We start from the raw sequence: 19473 nt of genomic DNA on the forward strand, positions 1-19473 counted from the left end.
TAGTTGCATCTAGAAAAAGCAAAACAAAACAAAGACCTTGCCCCAACCCTCTCCTCCAAATAAAACAAACAAACAGAAAACCAAACAAAAGCCAAGCTCTTGCCCCACCAGAATATCACCTGTGCAAATTCTACCACAATATCTCAAGCAGCATCTTTCCATAAGAATTTAGAGAAAATACCCTTACATCCCTTGAGCCAAATCTGTTATGTGATAAGGACCATTAATGTCAGTAGGGATTCAAAGTGAGGAGGATTGGCTCCATGCTCAGTAATAAAGCCTTCTCAAGGAGATGAAATCAGACTCAGTGTAATGTAACAGGAGTGACTGGAAGCCACAGTGGCACTGTGTGGACAGTCTGTACCACACTACTCTTCGAGGACTATAAAGTAGGTAGTAGATCTGTTGTACAATTTTTCTGGAGATGATGATAATGAGCAGTGACTGTCTGGTGCCAGTGCTACTTCAAATTGCTATTTTAATACAGCTCACATCAACAGTAGCACTGACAAACATAATCAAAATGGCAGTACATTCAAGTACAAGATAGGAATATTGTCCTCATTTGAAAATGAAAAATAAAGCAAAGAGATGAAACACTGAAAAGAGGAAAAATGCTAAAGGAAGAAAGAACCAGTATCATTTGGAGTTGAATCACTATGCACAGCTACAGTCTGACAATCCAAATGTGGACTTCATGGGCAATAACATGGATACAGTGATTAGAATATTTTTTATTTTTGTATAGCAATGAGATCAATGTGTGCCACAACATAGGGAAAGCACTGCCACAAATGGGTTCCTACTGTATATTTTTGGAGAGCATGGGCTTGATTTTGAGCACAGCATTTATTCAGTTTTCCCCTCCTTCCCAATCAGGTTCTCATTATGTCCTCTAAAACCTTGATTCAGCCAAGCACTTCTGTATGTGCATTGTTGGAACATGTAATTACTTCCCATTAAAGTCAACGGGACTAAGTAGCATGGTTAAGTGCTTTGCTGAATCAGAGCCTAAATGACATCAGCTGTGCCAGTAAGTTACAGGTGTAAAAAAAACCCAAAAACAAACAAAAAACCCTCCAACCAACAACTAAATAACAAAATTTAAAAAATCCCAGCCCCATGTTTTAAAAATTTGACCTTTTGTCAGCAAAGTTTTATAATAGGGGCATTTGTGGGTTTTTTTGTGGATTTTGCGTAGTTGACTGATGATATACTACCTTTTACCTCTCTCAAATATTGCCATGCTCATCCTTGCTGATTCTCTAGAAAACAAGGTAATTTTTAGAGAAGAGAAAAAACAGAGTACTGAGGTGACAAACATTGTTCTGGCTTGTCAAAAGTGAAGAGAGAAATAGAAGGAAAGCACATAGAGTTATTTGCCCTTGAAATCTCTTAATGTGATGAATTTGGACAAAGATGCATTAGGCTTTTTTTGAAAAAGACACCAAACAGACCCACAAAACAAAACCCACAATAGCCCACAAAAAGCTTCCTGAGCCGGCTTATTCAGGAAAAGATTATGCAGGGTTTGCATCTCTCCTTCATCCGTTATAGGTTTAAAGATAGCTGCATGCAGCCTGGACAGCAATAAGGAGCACTTAACTGCCCCATCTCAGCCGCAAACTATTCAAGATCCTCCCCAAAGTCCTCAAGTGCAATCCTTAAAACTGCTCACCCAAATGACTTTCCCAGGGACAAGCTCACAATGTCATGACATCTGAAGCAAAGGCACCTTAGACACACAACTAAGGATGCTCTTACTCAGAGTCCTGGTTAAAATCTTGTTTTGTGACTCAGCATGATGTTTGCCTACATTTTCAGCGGCACTTCTGAAGCACTGCAAAAACACAGCTACAAATTTGTTGGGCAAAACTCATATCAGAGAAAAATGTGTATTTAGGTGGGATAAAAGTACTGCTAACAGCACTTGAAAGACTTTGAGAAGTTGTGGAACAAATACATCAAAGGCACAAATTCATACAAATTCATCATTTGTAACTGTCATCAAAACCAGGTTTACTTTGTTCTATTTGCGTCCCAATGCTGTGAACACAGCTTTGGTATGTGAATACCTAGATGTCATATTCAGGAATCCAGCATGGAAAATCTTATCTATGAGGAAGCAACGTCATGAGTTCCACATGACACAAAACTGATGGATGCACCCACATCACAGAGGTGACACAGGGGACACACAGAAACACAAAGGAGTGGATCAATGGGAACAAAATGGCATGTTTCAAAGGGGACAAATAGCTCTTGGCAAATAGCCAGGAGTGGCATATCAATAGGAATGCCTATAAGAAAGCAACTATCAACCAAAAATTTCAGTCACAAGCTGTGTAGGCACAAGACACGCATAATAGACACCAAGACAATTAATATCCTAAAAATACTCAAGCAAACACAAAAGTAATATTACAACAGAGTTTAACCTTTAATCACTGTTTCCAGACCAAAATATGTTAAGCGGTTTCACTAAAAAAAGTCTTCAGTTGAAGAATTTAACATATATTCTACTCCTTCTATTTATTTCTTTAGATTTTAAAATCTGCCTCTCCAAAGGTCTAGGAAAAATATACAGATCATTTAAAATTACACAAAAAATTCCAGCTAAACCAATGGTCAAAATAAAAAACCTTCCCAGAACGCTGACCCTAACCGTTCTCAAAAAAGAATCCCACCTTTTGAACCCAGTAACTATCACATAGTCTTTTTCCTAAGAAAAAGCTTGGGAAAATAGTTGGGCTCTCCCACTACGAACCTGGAGGTTAGCTATTGGCCCATGTCTAACATCTAAGACTGTGACATGCAGTGACAAAAATTATTCCTGACACTCAACTTTCCCTTCTCATCCTCTCTTTGGTATTTCTGCTGCATCTGCAAGTTTATTTTAACAAATTATTTTTATCAGCTGTTTATCTTCACCCATTGGTATTCTTTGAGACCTCCAAAATATGTCCCTGGAGATAAGACAACCACCATCCTTTTACCATCTCTACTCCTCCCCTTTTTTTTCAGTTTTATCCCCAGAGATGCTCACTTGACATGATGAACTAAGCAGAAGTACTGAATATCAGTGTTTCGCGAAACCACAATTAAAATTGCTCTGTTTCAGCTTCTAGGGTGACATTTTGTAGATGCACAGAGACAGAATAAGAGTCAGACAGAAATAGAGTCAGCAGAAGAACTGGGAACATAATGCAGATCTCATTTCCCTTTGCCTTCGTTGAGGAGTTGAACTAAACAATAGGGACAGCCCATTTCAGCCTATTTTCAGGTACAGTATCTTCAAGAGCTATTTTCATACCAGAGGTAAAACCAGGTCTAAAAATCTCAAGAACTTTTTTTTGTCCTTCAGTCAGTGGAAAAGAGACAGGAACACTTAAGTCATAACACATTAAAATGAAGGAGGAGGGTCAGCTTTTTTTCTGTGCTGAGCAGCAGAAACATTGCTATCATGCTCAGATGAGCTATCATAGACTCTTTGGATGACAAGTTGCAGATAATTAGAAAAAAACCTCTTTAACTGAATGTATAATCCCATTATTAATTATAAATTAATAATCGGTATTTTATTGAACAGAGCAGCCATGCTATAAATGTAAAACACATTGCATGATAGCCTACTCTTTCCAAAACTTCATTTGCAATGGGATCTGCAGTTCTTAGCAGCAATAATTTATAATAATCACCAGTATATACTGCACATAATTTTGCTATTTGCTGTGTGCAAAACAGGAGTCAGAAGTATCATACTTTAGGCCAGAATCACTCACACTTTTCACAGAAAATTATTTATTCTTTACACAAACCTGATAGGAGTAGAAAGATACTAAAGGCAGAATTTCATCACAAAAGGCAGCAGGCCGGTCTGTTTTTTGATGGAAGCCTTAACTTACTGCAGGCAGCAGTTCAGGGTCTGTACATTGCCTTGAGGAGAGAAAACTAATTCAAGACTTCCCTATTCTCATCTCTAAAGTTAGATCTTTTTCCATCCTATTTCTACAGATTCACTGAAGCAAATTACCAGCTGGTTATTTTCACTTTTACATGCCTATTATGCCCTTACCGATGATGGTTTTGACTTCACAGGAAGTTGATTTTTTCCTGAATGCACAGTTCCACCACCTAAGAATGAATGCAAATGTTTCCCACTTCATCTTATATTGAGTGCAATTAATTTTTTTTTGATTTATCAATATATATATAAATAATAGACCTGCACGTGGGAACAGTAGTCCTCAAATCAACAGATGAGCCAACAAATGCTGGAGCATCAAGGAATTGACAGTCAAATATTCTAAAGAAGTTAATTGTTTAGAGACGCAGACTAAGTAGAGCAAGAGTTGTAATTACATTTCCTTTTACCAGCTGCAAGTCAATCTTAGACACTCAAAGTTACTTTCCAATATTATTCAAATCACACTGATAGTGACTGTGTGTTGGTGTAGGAGAGCCCAAGGATCACTAGAAAAAGTGTTCTTCAGCACTCAGAATTTGTTGCACCTATGGAAAAAACAAAGATGTGTCAACCCAGTGTCAAATGGAAAGCCTTGGCAATCTGACCCAGGAAGTCTTTAGAGCTGAGTGCATTTCCACTTAAACAGGGACAGAAATACATAATTTTCATGTTCAAAATTACTGGCACACACCTTCCAAGGACAAAACAAACAAAACCACACAACTACATGAGATATGTCACAACAAGAGACATTCCCATGGTAATTTGACCCCTTAAAATAGAGCTGCCACAGCTCAACTTGGAAACCACTCACTGATTTGGAGAGATTCTAGCAGACTACTTGGTGTAAATCACAATGCACAGGAACAACGGATACCTTTCCAGCCTGCATGGAGTTGGAGTAGGGCTGTATTTCTCTGTCTGCTCCAAATCCTTTCTAAACACATCTGAAGACACATACAGCATAGGCTGTAAATTCAGTTAATGCATGGTCATTTTCTGCAGTTTATTCCAAATTCTTTAACACTAAAAAATTCTGCTACCAACTTTTGCAGGAGTCTACAGATCTCTTGTGATTTACAGAGCACAATTTACTTTCCTCTTTCTTCAGAGATCTTCCAAGAACTAACTTTGAAATACATAAATTACATGCATTTTCTTTTTGTTCAGTTTTCATTGCAACGAATCCTAGAGATTTTGATTCCAAGGCATCAGTTTCCTGTTATCTTTCTTCTGACATGGAGATTGTCTGCACCCTGCATTGATATGTACTCATATCCGATTCAAGGAACAATCAGAATCCCTATGAAATATTAAATTTTACATGTATTTTGCAGTAAACCATCAGCTAAAAACCAGATGACTTTGGAACTGGGTGTTTTCTGCCTGTGAAATACTTTAAGCAATAGAGTAGAAGGCCATGTGTCTTTTCACTTTATCTCACTCTCTCTCTTCCTTGCTGCACTTTGACTGTTTTTCAATTTTTGCAAATTCCTCCATTTTTATTGCCCAGAGTTCAGGGCAAATTAAAGCAGGCTTTCTTTTTTCTCAGCTCATTCTCTGAATGGCACTGAGCTATGACAAAGGTAGAAGCAAATTCCTTTCCATTCTCCCATGCTTATTGCTAAGGCCACCAATAGGCACATATATAAATAGGGGATTTGATTGGTGCTTCTAGAACTTAGAAGTATCTGTTTCGTCCCTATTTGCAAAAGGGCCTAGATGCTCTCACTCCCCTTCCTAAGTAGGAATGCACATGCAACCTCGAGTGTCAGTGGAAGGCCATGCTCAGGGCTCAGTTACAGAGCTCCCCATAACTTAGGAGCTTAAACCTTGTCCAACCCTCAAGTTACACTGACCTGAATGTCTTCGGATCTTGTCCTGAGCCCTTGAATTTCAAGTTCAGCAGATGCAACAGTAGTGGCTAATGCTAACTGTGAGGCACCATGGTTTCCATGGCCAAGTCATAGACAAAGAGTTGTAGAAGCCTGAACTAAAATGAAGTAATCTCCAGTCCATAGGGATTATACAAAGCAGCTGTTGCATTATTCTGTGGTGTTTTCTGTAGTCTCCTAGAGTGTAGGTGCAGTTTATAAAAGTGCATTAAAACCTTGCAATTAAAAGCGTGGTATAAATATGCAGAGCATTTTTTCAACATGAGCCAGAGTCCTGTACTTCCCAGATGGAAGCATTGCTACATTTAGTAGTTTAGACAGAGATCTTCATGAAGGGGCTTAATGCATTTATTATGGATATCCCAAAGGGTTCTCTTCTACTAAATTAACCACATTTTAAGTTTTCTAGATAAAGAATTAATTTTCTACATGCCTAGAAATTAAGATCTTCTAATGTTATACTTGAGGTTATTGGCACTTCATCTGAAAACTGTTTTAGAAAGATCCAGCAATGAATTTCCTGAATGCATGAAAACTTCAGTCCATACCTTATGAACTGCTGCATACAGCATATTTATCTGCAAACCCGAGGTGGGTTCCCATGGCCACAGTCTGTGACATTCAGAGGCACCAGATTTGCTGCCTTTATGCCTTCCAGTTAAGCCTTTCAGACTTGGTTAAGCATCCAAACAAGCTTGACTTAGCTTTTGGCACCATCAGCACTGCTCACAAGCCTTAATGCTGTGCTCAGTTCAGTCACTCACTCCTGCATGGACTAGGGTTGCTCATCCCAATTTGGGGTCTTTAATAACTGACAGAAGCTGCTGCTGCCCCTACCTCCACCCGGTGTCCTGGGTGAGAAGTTGCAGGGGGTTCCTTCCAGAAACATAGATAAATTTCATTCTTATAGGATCCTTCACACTGACCCCGGGCAAGGTAACCCTCTGCTGGAAAGCAGTGCAGGATTCCCAGGATGGCCAAATCTTTATACTGGCTAGCACTAAGAGCTCCCTGTCTCCCATGCTGAAGATTTTCAGGCTTCATTTCTAGGTATGCACTATTACCTCACACAGACAGGAGGTTATCTGAAATCCCCTGTCCTTGCTAACTGCTGTGCTGGATGCAAGGCAGCTGTTGTGGTCTGTGCTTGAGATAAGGTAACCTGGCAGCAGCAATGTGGCAATAGCTCAGACACAGGCAATGTTCTCTCCTAAACCAAGCTTAGGAGGGGAGTTCTGCCTGGCTAGACTGCATATTTTGCTTCTCCCCACACACTGTGTGAAGTTTGCTGCACCATGTAACTTAGATGCTTAAATCTTTCCTTACATCTCTTCCTACAAGCCTAAAAAATTTTTCCACCAAGCCTAAAAAATTATTCCTAATGTGTCCTGAATAACAGTTTGTTATAGAAATGCTCACACCGGTGACTTTTAGAAGTGTTTAAATTCAGTGTCTAATCAGGCGCAGATTACTTTGTCCATCTGAGTAAAAAGAACAAGCAAAGAGAGGAAGATTATACACTAAATAAATTAATTCCACCTGGAGAATGCTGTTAGGAGGGCCAAAAAACCCAAAATAGCAGTAACATTTACAGCAATACCATTCTATATGTGCTGAAAGATGTTCCAGACATCCCAAATTAGAGAAATATAAAGCCTGAACATATTTTTCTTGAAAGCACAAGGGACTCCTTAGTGCAAACTTTTCTGCTCCTTTCTCCCTAAATTTACAGCTCTGAAGTCTTTCCAGCACCTGGTCAATGTCTAGATGCAGTTTCAAATACCTGTCACACAGTGGGTGGTTTTGGGTAAAACTACCCAGTTTATCATTACAACACATGAACACAAGAAAAGTAAATATCTATTTCTCCTCACTGCAGATAGAAATGAGACTACAGAGCTGGGAGAGTGCTACTGCAAAACAGCTTCCTGAGGATTCTTGACTGTGAAATAAAGACAGCAACTGCACCTAAAAGAATGAATGCTTCCCATGAAGACACAGTACTTTATAAGAAGAAATTTTCAAAGCGCAGGACAGTGCGTATCTGCACTTGTTAGAATAAAAAACTGATAAAACTGATCAACTGCAGCAGAAACATCAAAACAGGTTCATTTCTCACTCTCTCATTATAGTCAGTAATTATTTATTAGCTAATGATTTGCATAATGTTTTATCTCTCCAATTATCAAAGGACAGTGAAATTAAAGTGATGCACAAAGTCTTTACAAACTGTCTTCATCAAAGAGCTCTGTCCCTCAAGATTTACCATCCCCAGAGGAAGACCGTAAGCCTCATGACCATGATCAAGCTGTGTCAGTCCTAAAGTCCATCTAGCCCAGAATTTAATTGCTCCTACTGGCTACAAGCACATGCTCAAAGAGTGTAAAAATAATCAATTAGTGCTTCAGTACATTGAATGCAAGAATCACATCTAAACTATAATTTTAGCAGCCACTAATATGTGTATCCTTTATGAATTCATCCAAATTCTTTTTCAACCCACTAATGCTCTTGGCAATCCTGAGCTTATATCCTACAGCTTCCTGTAAAAGGATATTCCAATTTGATTCTGTGTTCCGTGACTAGTACTGAAATTAGTTTTAAAGTTGTTGCTGGATACTTTTATTCTGTTTCTGTCAAAAAAAAAAAAAAAAAGGTGAACATTTCCTTCCTCCATCCCCAGTGCCCCATCTTCTCTAGGACATTCACAGTTTTAAACACCACTCTCCTCCTTCAATCATCTTTTTTTAAAGGTGAAATGCTTATTTAGCCTTTCCTTACACAGGCTTCATTCCACATCTTTTATCAACAATGTTTGGGTTTTTTTTACAATTCAGCTCTGTTTAGCCTCTTCAGATAAGGACATCAGAATTGTTTGTAGTTATCAAGATGTGGGAGCACCATAGATTTGTTCTGTTGCATAATGGTCTTTCTATATCTTGTTACCAACCCCCTTTCTAATAATTCTTGGCATTCAGGTTTTTTTTTCTGCTATGAACAATGACCTAATTTTTATTGAGAAGCAGCCACATTAACACTAAAATATTTCCTGCAATGTCAGGTTAGAGCCTATCATTCATAAATCTTATTTTCCATGGTCTTACTTTGCATTTACCAAAATTGATCTCTCCCCCCAGCTTATCATCAATTATAAGAGTTTTCTGCAATACTTTAGAGTTAGGCTCTCCTATTAGACTTCTGCTTATTCTTTCTATATTGTAAATGGACTGTATGAAAACACTGAACATACGACATCATTTTCAATGGGATCACCTAGATAATCTCTCTTTTATAAAAAACCAACCATTTATTCCCACCTTCTATTTTCTAGCTTTTATCTGTGAATAAATCCACAAAATTATCTTTCTTCTTATCCTATGACTCTTTAAATGCCTGAAAATCATGTTTTTGTTGAATCCACATGTACCATTTTAAGGAGATGATCCACAAGACAATTGAATAGGACACTAAAAGGAGCTCATTTCACACAAAAATCCCATAATTTAATTGCAAAGAATTATATAGATTTTGTACTGAAACTAAAATTCTTCATCAATGTTGTGCTATCAGGAACACTAAGAAAGGTTCATTGGCATCAACAGGAGCTACACAGATAACTGGAATGGGAGAAAAAGCAGCAGGGCTTTCACTCATTAACACTCTCATAGGTTTGTTAGGCATGGGCTACGAGTCTAACTCTCATGGTGAGTATCTGAAAAACTACTTGGCGTGTTTCTGCTGTGAATGGAAAAGAACATAGCCCAGCTCTGTGTCTGGTAGCTCAACCACCACCACATCAGTCAATGACTGATGCAAGTGTAAATGGAGATTCACTGTCCTCCACACTCAATTAAATTAGGTGTGCACTGCATTCTTCTACACACTTATTTTTGTTCAGCTCTCCAATAACTTACGAGTCCCCGAACCACATTTTTGACTGCAGAAGAATGAAAACAAGCATAAGCATTCACCTATGTACCGATGGCATAGGGTGTTGTATAACATATTGACATTTTTAGTGGACTTCCTAATATCTCCATGCATGGTTTGCCCTGTATCAAGATTCCTCATCACTGAAATTCTCTTTTTACATTGTCTAAACTCTTACTTAGATAGAAAATCTTGGAGAATACACATTATTCAAAACACAAAGGAAAGCAAAAATACAATTACTATGAAAAAATATCTATGCTGTGAACAACACCTTCTACAAAACAAAAGCAACAAATAAACAGCATAAAGTTTTGAACTCCAGCTGAACAGTGACCCAATTTCTTCTTTCAAGGTTTGTATAACAGGAGCAGCTAAAAATCTTCTGTGCAAAATGGGGGAGGGGAATTTTGATATAAAGATGAACTCAGAAAGGCAGTATGGAAATACATCTTTCTCAAGGTTATTCATTTTATAACAAAGAAATTCATCCATACAAGATCAACAGAACTGCTTGACCTAGTACTCACAAATATGTTTCTCTTGTAGCCTTATGTCTGAGTGTTTTAACACTGTGATTGGAGTCTTAGTTCCAACTATATGTCAGATAAAAAAAAATACTAAGGATAGCAAGTTAGTAAAATTAGAAAATGTTCAAGTGCCTGCCTGTACCCCTCAAAAAAATAAAAGGAAGTATTATTTCTTTGCCTGCTTTTCCTGCACCATAGGCTAAGCTGAATATGTTCAAAACTCACTGTGGATCAGTCAGTAAGCTATTTTATTCACATTTCTGGGCCTAAAATATAGATTTCTTCTTTAAGGGACACCATTTAAAACCAGAACAAAATACCCTCCAAACCCTCAAACTTTTCTTTATTTCTAGCAAATAAATAGCATTTTCAGGGGCTTGTTCTGTCCTTGGCATGCTGAATAGAGCTCTAGCTATATTTACCACATTAATATATAAAACTATTCTGTCATCACTCTCCTTTTATGCTTTTAAATAAGGCTTACATAAAGTACTGCCACTTTATAATTTTGGCAAATCAATAAAGTCAAGAAAACAGCAGCCACATCTTTCTGGTAGCAATTACTAAGGTTATATTAGTGGTATTTATTGCATTTAGGCTATTAGAACAGCAATACTTATATTTTATATAGGTGGGGCTGGTAATATCAGCTATTAGTAAGATTGCTTAACAGTTCCTATTTTAAGATCCTGTCTTTAATGTTTTAGTTGCTCATAACTCTGGAAGTTTTCTGTAGACTGAACTGGAATTTTCCATCCTAAGTACTCTGCAGAAATATCATAATCATTTCCCTGCCTCAAAAAGCAAGGTAAACCCTTCTGCCTATGTTTAAAAAATTAACTCACCATCGCCCTACTTGATGTACTTGTCTAAGAAACATTCTGGTGTCTCCAAGATTTTGAAGAGTAACTTGAAATTTCCTAAGAAAAGGCTTGATAAATTCTGCTCCTATTCAGTAGAGATTTCTTCAGTTTTAGTAAAGTTGTCCATGGGAGATGCCTCCTGCAGCACTACACGTCAGGTGTAGGAGTTTAGGAGCACATGCCCTGTGTCTCCATGGATCTCAGAGAGCTATTGTTTTAACCAGATACAGAAAAGACAAGAGAAAGGGGAAAGAAGATGAGACTACAGAGAAATGGGATAAGAATCCCTTAAAAAGAGAATTGAGGTTGATGTGCAGCATACAGACTGGGGCTAGCCCTGGGAGAAGAGGAGGAAAAGACCAAAAATGCAAAAAGCAGGAGGCATTAGAAGAGATATATCAGATAAGACACTCGTGTGCAAAAGAACTGAAAGTTACTGGGGCAAAAAAAACATGGTACCGGAGAAAGGACCAGAGTTCCAGGGGCTGCAGGAGGATCCTCAGGCCACTTTAAGTTTAACTGAGAAATCAGTTGTGATTTGGAGCTAGAACTTAAAATGTATTGAATGACCCAGTCATCAGAGCAGGGTTTGAGTTCACAAAGAATGCCGACACAGAGCGGACAGTGTGGGAGGAAACAAAATACCATTTAGCAGCTGCTTTCACAGGCACCATCCTGCCTGTGGCCTGGCTGATGTCAGATACCCATAAAATTAGAGGCCAGATCAAAACAGCACAGGATGCTCCCAGAGCTCAGTTCTGCATTCTTATAATTGTTCTTTGATTAGAACTTAGGTGAGTGCACATGTATGTGTGCTGTTAGATGCACCCACTTAAGTATAGGCTTTTTTCTCTCTTACAAAGGGAGTTAAATAAACCCCATAATAATTTTCTTTCTGATAGAAAGTTATTTTCTTCCACAACATCCTTGAAACATCAGAAACAAAAAAAACCCAAAAAACCAAAAAAAACAAATCAATCTGGCAAAACTTTCAATGCATGTTGCTGATTCAAGAACCCTTCTCAGCCCATTATATTAATACCACCCACTTTCCAGAACATAAAGATAGAAAACACCTGAGATTACTTTACTGTGCAACCTCTTTTGAGGTTTGGTCAAGAATAAGGAGAAAGAAAGAGATCAATTTATGTCCCAGGCTGTATAGACCCTAGTTATACAGCAGCTCAGTAAATACTACTGATAAATAACATCAATATTTGCTTTGACAATGAGTTAAAAGCATCTTGTTTCAAAGTTGTTCGGTTACTGAGATATGTCAATAGGAAGGAGAAATTTTAAATTTTTCTTTTATTGTTTTCCCTTCTCTGTCTACTCTCTGATACAAAATGAAAACACATCCTTTTAACCTTAGGAATATTACTGTTATCCACAGCCCATCATACATGAAACTCTCAGAGTGCTGTGTCAAAGTGGATGAAAGAGACTGACACATTTAAACAAACCAGAGGTTACTCTTAGAGGCTTTGTACACATCATCCACACTGCATCACTTCTGCAAGTCAGTATGCATAGACAGGGATTTATATTCTACTGGCTTCCGTATAAACAAAAGTGAATAAAAAGGCGGCCTTTAGTTACTGCCAGTATTTTGCTTCTCATTTCTTAGCTGAGATCACATTCCACATTTGGTATTTTAACCTTGATTTTTCCTTTAACTTTCTGTCCCAGGGGCAAGAAGGTAAGGGTGAGACTCAGTTAAGTGTGTTCTGGAGCTTATGAGGTTTGACCACTACAATTCAATTTAGGAAAAGTACACTCAAATAAAATAGCATTTACATTAAATAACAAAACATCCAGCACCAAGGTTTAGTTTTCTTATATTAAATATGTATCTATCACATTTGAAACATGATAATATTTATCAATAACTAAAGGAAATACATGGAGCTAATTTCCAAAGGAATCCATAATCTATGCGTTTTAGAATCAAACAATGGATAGGTGTTGAAATAAGCAAGGAATTTGTAGCTCATAGACAAATTAAAGATTCCTAAGGGATATCAACCCTTAGTTTTTGAAGGCAGAGACTCGTTTCTAACGTCAGAAGAAAAATAAGAGCTACTTTGAGATAACTCTATGAGAGCAACTGGCACAAAGCTACATTATAAAACCAGTGAAACTTTGTAAGAAGGAAATTATCAGATAACTGCCAGTCCAGTTTTTGGAGAGTTAAAGTGCTATTTAATTTTTTTCTTTCCCTAAAGATCTGTAAAAAGATAAGGCACATATACGAGAAGAATAGCAGCTTATCTGGACCACAAATCTCTACTTCAAAAAATCCAGTGTCTTTCAGAAATTAAATGGATATTCTTGTCTGCACCTTTGACATTTTAAGGACAATGTATTTGAGGACATTGCTTAGAAAGATATGTAGTTCTTTGTGATTTCTTCTAAAACCTTGAAGGGTTTGAATGCCAAAAAATAAAGTTAAAAAAAACAAACAAAAAGTTAACCAACCAACCAAACTAGTAAGAGAGGCATGCTCATAAGGTATTGAAATATTTGTATTTAGCTTCTTGCCTTCTAAAATTAATGGAGAGAATAATGCATTTCTGTTTGAGATTTCTGAGACAACCATCTACATTAGAAGGGCAACTCAAAACACTGTATTACACAAGGACAGCGAATCCAGACCATGCAGAACAAACCACTGACGTGCAGAAACAGTCATTTGCCCTTGTGCTCAAAATTTCTGGAGGTACCAAACAAACAGACAAAGTCTTCTATTTTCTGTTTGGAGAAAGCTTCTGGTGGAAAGAGGACTCAATTAGATTGACAAGCCACCAGGAGGACAATCCTACAAAACGCCTTCACTCAGGAGGAGACTTGCAGAACTACTCATATATGACGATTTACTAAGCAAATTCAACCCTTACTTCTCCCATGGTGATTTTTTGCTTGGTTGCCTGGGTTTGGTGTTTTAGGTAGGTTTTCTTTTTTTTTTTTCCTCCCTTTTGAGGTAAAAAGGAATAGAGCTGGGACAGGGTTGAATTTTGCAATCAATAGGCCCAGTGTGCAGGCATCCTTTTTGCTAGCAGTGTTTTGGGAGTATTAGCATTTGTCTAATACTATTAGCAGAGAGGCACCCAGTCCCTTTCCAGGCAGCATTTCTAGATTTTTGAGTTATGTGAGGGTGAGATGGGGATCTGAAAATCATGAATTTAGAGAGATTCCAGCATGCAGAAGACAATATGGATCAAGAATTCTCATAGTTTTGAAGCTTAAACACCTAAACTCCATTTGTATCTTGTTTTAAGGGCCTACATCCTTTTCAGACTATGAAATCATTTAAAAGTAATTATGTTTTTGGCATCAACAAATATGATTTCAAATCCAGGCCCTGAAATTATCTTAATGGATCTCTCAAACTTAATCTAGATTTGGAATTTCCTCCTCGACTTATGCCTTCTTCACTCTTCTCTAATTAGCAGTGCAGTCATGCTACTAATGAAAAGCAGGTTGTTTCTTCATGTGAAGACCATCTGCCAGCACAACACTGCTCCTACCCCAGATGGCAACTTCTTGGTAAAGCTAAGAGGTGCAATTATTCAATTGTTCTATAATCGGACACACACTTCAATTAGCTACTGATTATTACAATTCAACAGTACTTGCACTACTTACTATTCCATTTGTCAAGATATTGTGAGTGACCTTTGGAGTGTTATGATTTAACAAGTTTACCATGTTGTTTACGTTTAAAAGACAAAGTTATTTAAAAAGACAAAGTACTTAATGGGTTTATCAACTCAGAAAGCAAAAGTAATTTAATTTTGCCTAAACACTAACTAGTTCCAGTATAATGGCAAGGACTTGATTGTCTCTAACTAATATTACAGCCAGGATTCTCTGTTTAAAAGGATGTATGTCCTGAGGAGAGAGATATAATGACACTTAGCAAACATTTTTGCAAGTCACACGATTGAGAAAACGAAGCAGAGAAAGAAGGTCTAGAAGTAGTAAAACTATTTCTAATTCAAATTTAATCAACTCAAGCATCCCTGTCAGCCAGTCACAGCATTTAGCAGTTGCATTTATGAGAAGGGGAAAGTAGCCTTTGTGCTTTTAACTGTAACATTCTTCTTTATGTTCTCCCCTTGCAGTCAGCCTGAGCTGCCCTTGGGATTCTTCTGGGAGGGTGGCAGGGACAGCCACATCCCTGCTCCTGGCTGCAGCAAAGGGCCACGTGTGCACAAGGACTCTGCGGCACATTTAAACTCTGATGAGGAAAAGAGAGAAAAAAACCCCAAAACTCTAGAAAGTTAGTGCCCTGCTACAAGTTTGCAGGAAGTCTGTAACTGAGCAGAGATGAACAGCATTGCTGTTCGCCACCTCACAACAGAGTAAGACAGAAAAGAGTAGAAGCATTTGAGAGAGGTTTCAAAGTTCTGGCGAAGACAGATCATTCCACCTCCTGGATAAGAACTGCCACAAAAGCACAGATACAGCTCTGAGGAATTTTTCCCATTACAGTAGGTTAGGGTATTTTGTGCAGCTTATTGTAACAAATATGTTTTCTGCCTTTTAGAATTACCATTCTTTTTTTCTAAAAAAACTGATATTATTTGTATTTTGAGGCTAAATATGTTTTCCATCAGTATCATTTTTTTGTGGAGAACCAGGATAATTAGGTGTCTGATTAGGTCTCTTAGCCCGTACAGTCTGTGCTCAGACAAATCTGCAGTGCTATTATGCATTTTAGTGAAGGCCTTTGGGTGTAGCTGAAGATAAAAGCAGGTCGTGTGAACAGCACAAAAAGCCTAATATTACCTTGTAAAAATTTGCTGAGACATAAGAGTAGAGAGCTGAGCTCTCTATCATCAGCTACCCAGCATGTGTGGCCACATTGGGTGACACAGTAGTATAGCTCATTTGTTCACACTGGAACTGAAATTTTCCTAGCAGCTATGAGAACTGTAGTTTTTTCATATTTTTCAGGCTTTTATATACTAAAAAAAAACCCCAAAATTTCATTGTAATAATAATTATACACTATATTAACCTTGCTGTAGATTTCCATATCAATATAGGTGAATTTATAATTACACATTCATTTATTCAAACACAGAATAAAGACTAATGAGGCTGAGGTATATTGAGATGCAGTGCCCCAAAGGAGAGATTGGCAAACCTGAAGTTACCAACATAACTTTAATTCTCATGCTTCTCTTTATGATACAGTCTCTAACTGAGTGCATGCTGGTTTTACAACAGTTTTACAGTACAAAGTACTTTATTCAGGTCATCACTGTTCACCATTTCTTTCAGTGCCACTGAAAGGCTGAGTGTCACTCATTGCATGCTACCCAAATGCCAGCTGGGCTAAAAAAATGTAGAAGTTTCTGCTGGCTTTCCACAGGAAACATAGTCCCTGAGTGAAGAGACTAAATCAGACAAAAATCACATTTCTAGGCTTATTCTCAAAATCCAAACAAAAAAAGCCCTACAAAACCCAATATTATTGCTTTGTGTTGCTAAAGATCATGTTAGAAAGATAACCTTAAATTTTAAACCTGGGACTTATTAATTTTTTTTATATGCAGGTGGTGGGTTATAGACAAACTTGAAGGGAAATAAACTTAGAAGTGAACAGTAGTTTTATCCCACAAAAAATACACAAAACCTAAACAATCCTAAGTGCAGTTATTAAAATTCACCTCAAAGATATATGTACAAATAATGCATCTAGATTTACAGCAGTGACTTTGTGTTCTAAAACTATATATAGACAGTCATATAATTTACATTGTCAAAGTCAGATTATTCCTTAGTAGAATCTCAAAGGCTTAAATCAATAAACATTATAGCCATTTTTAGGAGCTACTAAATACTTATTCCAATACTACTTCCAATACTTATTAAGCCTCCCAGTGGGAGAGAATATTTGTGATGGCTCCTATCAGTCTGTGCACTATTTATATTGCTAATGGACACTGAAGGCTGGCAGAAATTTCAGTCAGCTGAAACAAGTTTTCTTTTTACTCTCTGTTGATTACCCTCAACCAAGCCTGCAAATTTTTTAATTTTTTTTTTTTGCTACTAGTCCCACATGGACAGCCTCTGGGTTTTGTGGCACACTTTTGCTTGTTTCTTCTAAGTCATCACTTACTGCTTGCATGGGTTGCTAGTTACAACAATAGAGTTTGTCTCCTTAGTCTCTAAAAGGGTTTGTCCTGATGACTATCATGAGACAAGCTCTCTTACACCCTGATACATTATTTTTGGCATAGGGGCCACATAACAGCAGTGCTTTGGGAGAAATCACCAGAGAAACCTCAAGGACAGATCACTGAATCCAAATTCCTTCTATAGTTTAGACTTCTCGAGGGAGTACATGTGATCCAACTGATCCTGGAGTTCTTTTCCAGGGGTTCTCCTGGAAAGATATTTTTATCTGTACAAACATGGGCTTTCTGTAGAGATATTCACTTGCCAGATGCCCTTGATACAATTTGGTATCCACATATAGTCAAGTTTATATCATGGGGACTTACAATGCTCAGTCCTTGGACCTTGGTATTATAAATATATAACTGACCCATGGGGACAGATTTGCTGAGCTCATATAAGAATGAAGTCTGACATATACTTGTGGTAATTTTAAATGAATATTTCCTGTATAGATTTGCCTTTCAAATCCACCAGGCAATGTCAGAAACTCTTTCATACTTTTGGAGGATGGAATTTCAGTGGCAGTTAAGAAGATGCTCAACAATGCTTTAGGAATTAGATTCCCCAGTGCTATTCAGATACTGGTAATAAATAGCCTAAATCTACTGCAAAGTCAAAGTTTTCAAAAATTCTCTTCATATAATGAGAGTAATGTATTCCTAATGCTTGAAGGCTAATAATAATAATAACATTCAGTGAGTGAAGGCTGAGCACCCTTTCCTTCAAGAAGCAGAGTTCAAGGGAACAGAGCTCTGCGCACATCATGGGCTCCTTTTCCCCAAAGTCAGTAACTCCAGTCATGAAATAGCTAGGCCTGACTGCTAAGTAGAGATAAAAGAACAAAAAAACCACTGTTCATTGCCAGAACTCCACTAAATCATGATGGTAGATGAAAGAGAAACAAGACAATCACTGGAATTCTCATCTATAAATGTAAACATAAGATAAAATATATGTTTTTAATTAATCACTTTGTTATCGCCTAAAAATGCAGCCCAGAAAATTGCAGAGACTGTGTCCTACTGCAGTGTGTTGATGAGAAGGAAGGGGAAAGCAGTCTCCCTGTTCTGTGAATTTGGGCTTGGAGATAAAAAGCAGCTTCCATCCTGCTGAGCTCAGCTGCTGCAACAGCAGAAAGTTGTTCTAGACAGAGTGTGCACTCATAATTTATTGTTTCTGCCTCCTAAATGCATTACTTGTTGCTCCTTCAATTTTTCGTTTTATAATCCTTTCAGTTATTGACCTTTCCTCCAGTAACCATGATCTTGTGTGATCATTCTCACTTGTGTAGACTGAGTACAAAACACAGTTCCATGAGATTGGCGGCATCTATAAGTCCTTTTTGTTGGGTACCAGAGTAAAGAGAGAGACAAATGAAGATTTTTATCTCGTTTTAAAGCAGGAACACAGCAAGATGCAAAACTAAAAAGACAGTAAAACTCCTGTTACCCCAGCATGTCATGAGTTTATGAGGAGAGCCAAGGCTTTGGGGCTGTCAGGTGGGAGAGGTATTACATAGAACACTTTAATCTTGCTTCTGTTATGCATCTCTGAAAGCCTGCAACATCAGGATAATTCCTATTGCCAAAATCCATAACAAGATCAGTAAAACAGATTTTCAGCCTCTCTTTTCCTCCACCAAAGCCAGAGACATACAAACTAAGACTGAGATTAGTCCAGGTTTAGACAAGTGCAAACAACAGTTCACATTCCAAGGAAAACAGCCTCCATCAAAAAGTCCAAGCAGAAATAAGTTCAACTGCTGCTTTTTCCACACAGTTCTATTTTTTAATTCTCCCTTCCTTTAATAGACACCCAGTGGTTTGTACCAGGTAGCTGACTCTGAACACACTGTTTTTGAAGTGTGTTTACTGTAATAAAGCTGAATAACCAGGAAAAGCTGTACCTTGCCCACCTACACCAGTTCTGTACCTGTCCCACTACACTTATCCCTTTTATGCCCCATCCCCAACAATCACTGCCAAGTGCATATCTCTGAAAAGCCAACCTTGTTCTATATTTGTCTGTATTGAAGTGTCATTGTCCTCTATTGATTTTAACTAAGTCCGTAAATAGATAGCAATTGTGTTCTTCAT

This window comes from Zonotrichia albicollis, chromosome 10, assembly GCF_047830755.1.
Source record: "Zonotrichia albicollis isolate bZonAlb1 chromosome 10, bZonAlb1.hap1, whole genome shotgun sequence".
NCBI lineage: Eukaryota > Metazoa > Chordata > Aves > Passeriformes > Passerellidae > Zonotrichia > Zonotrichia albicollis.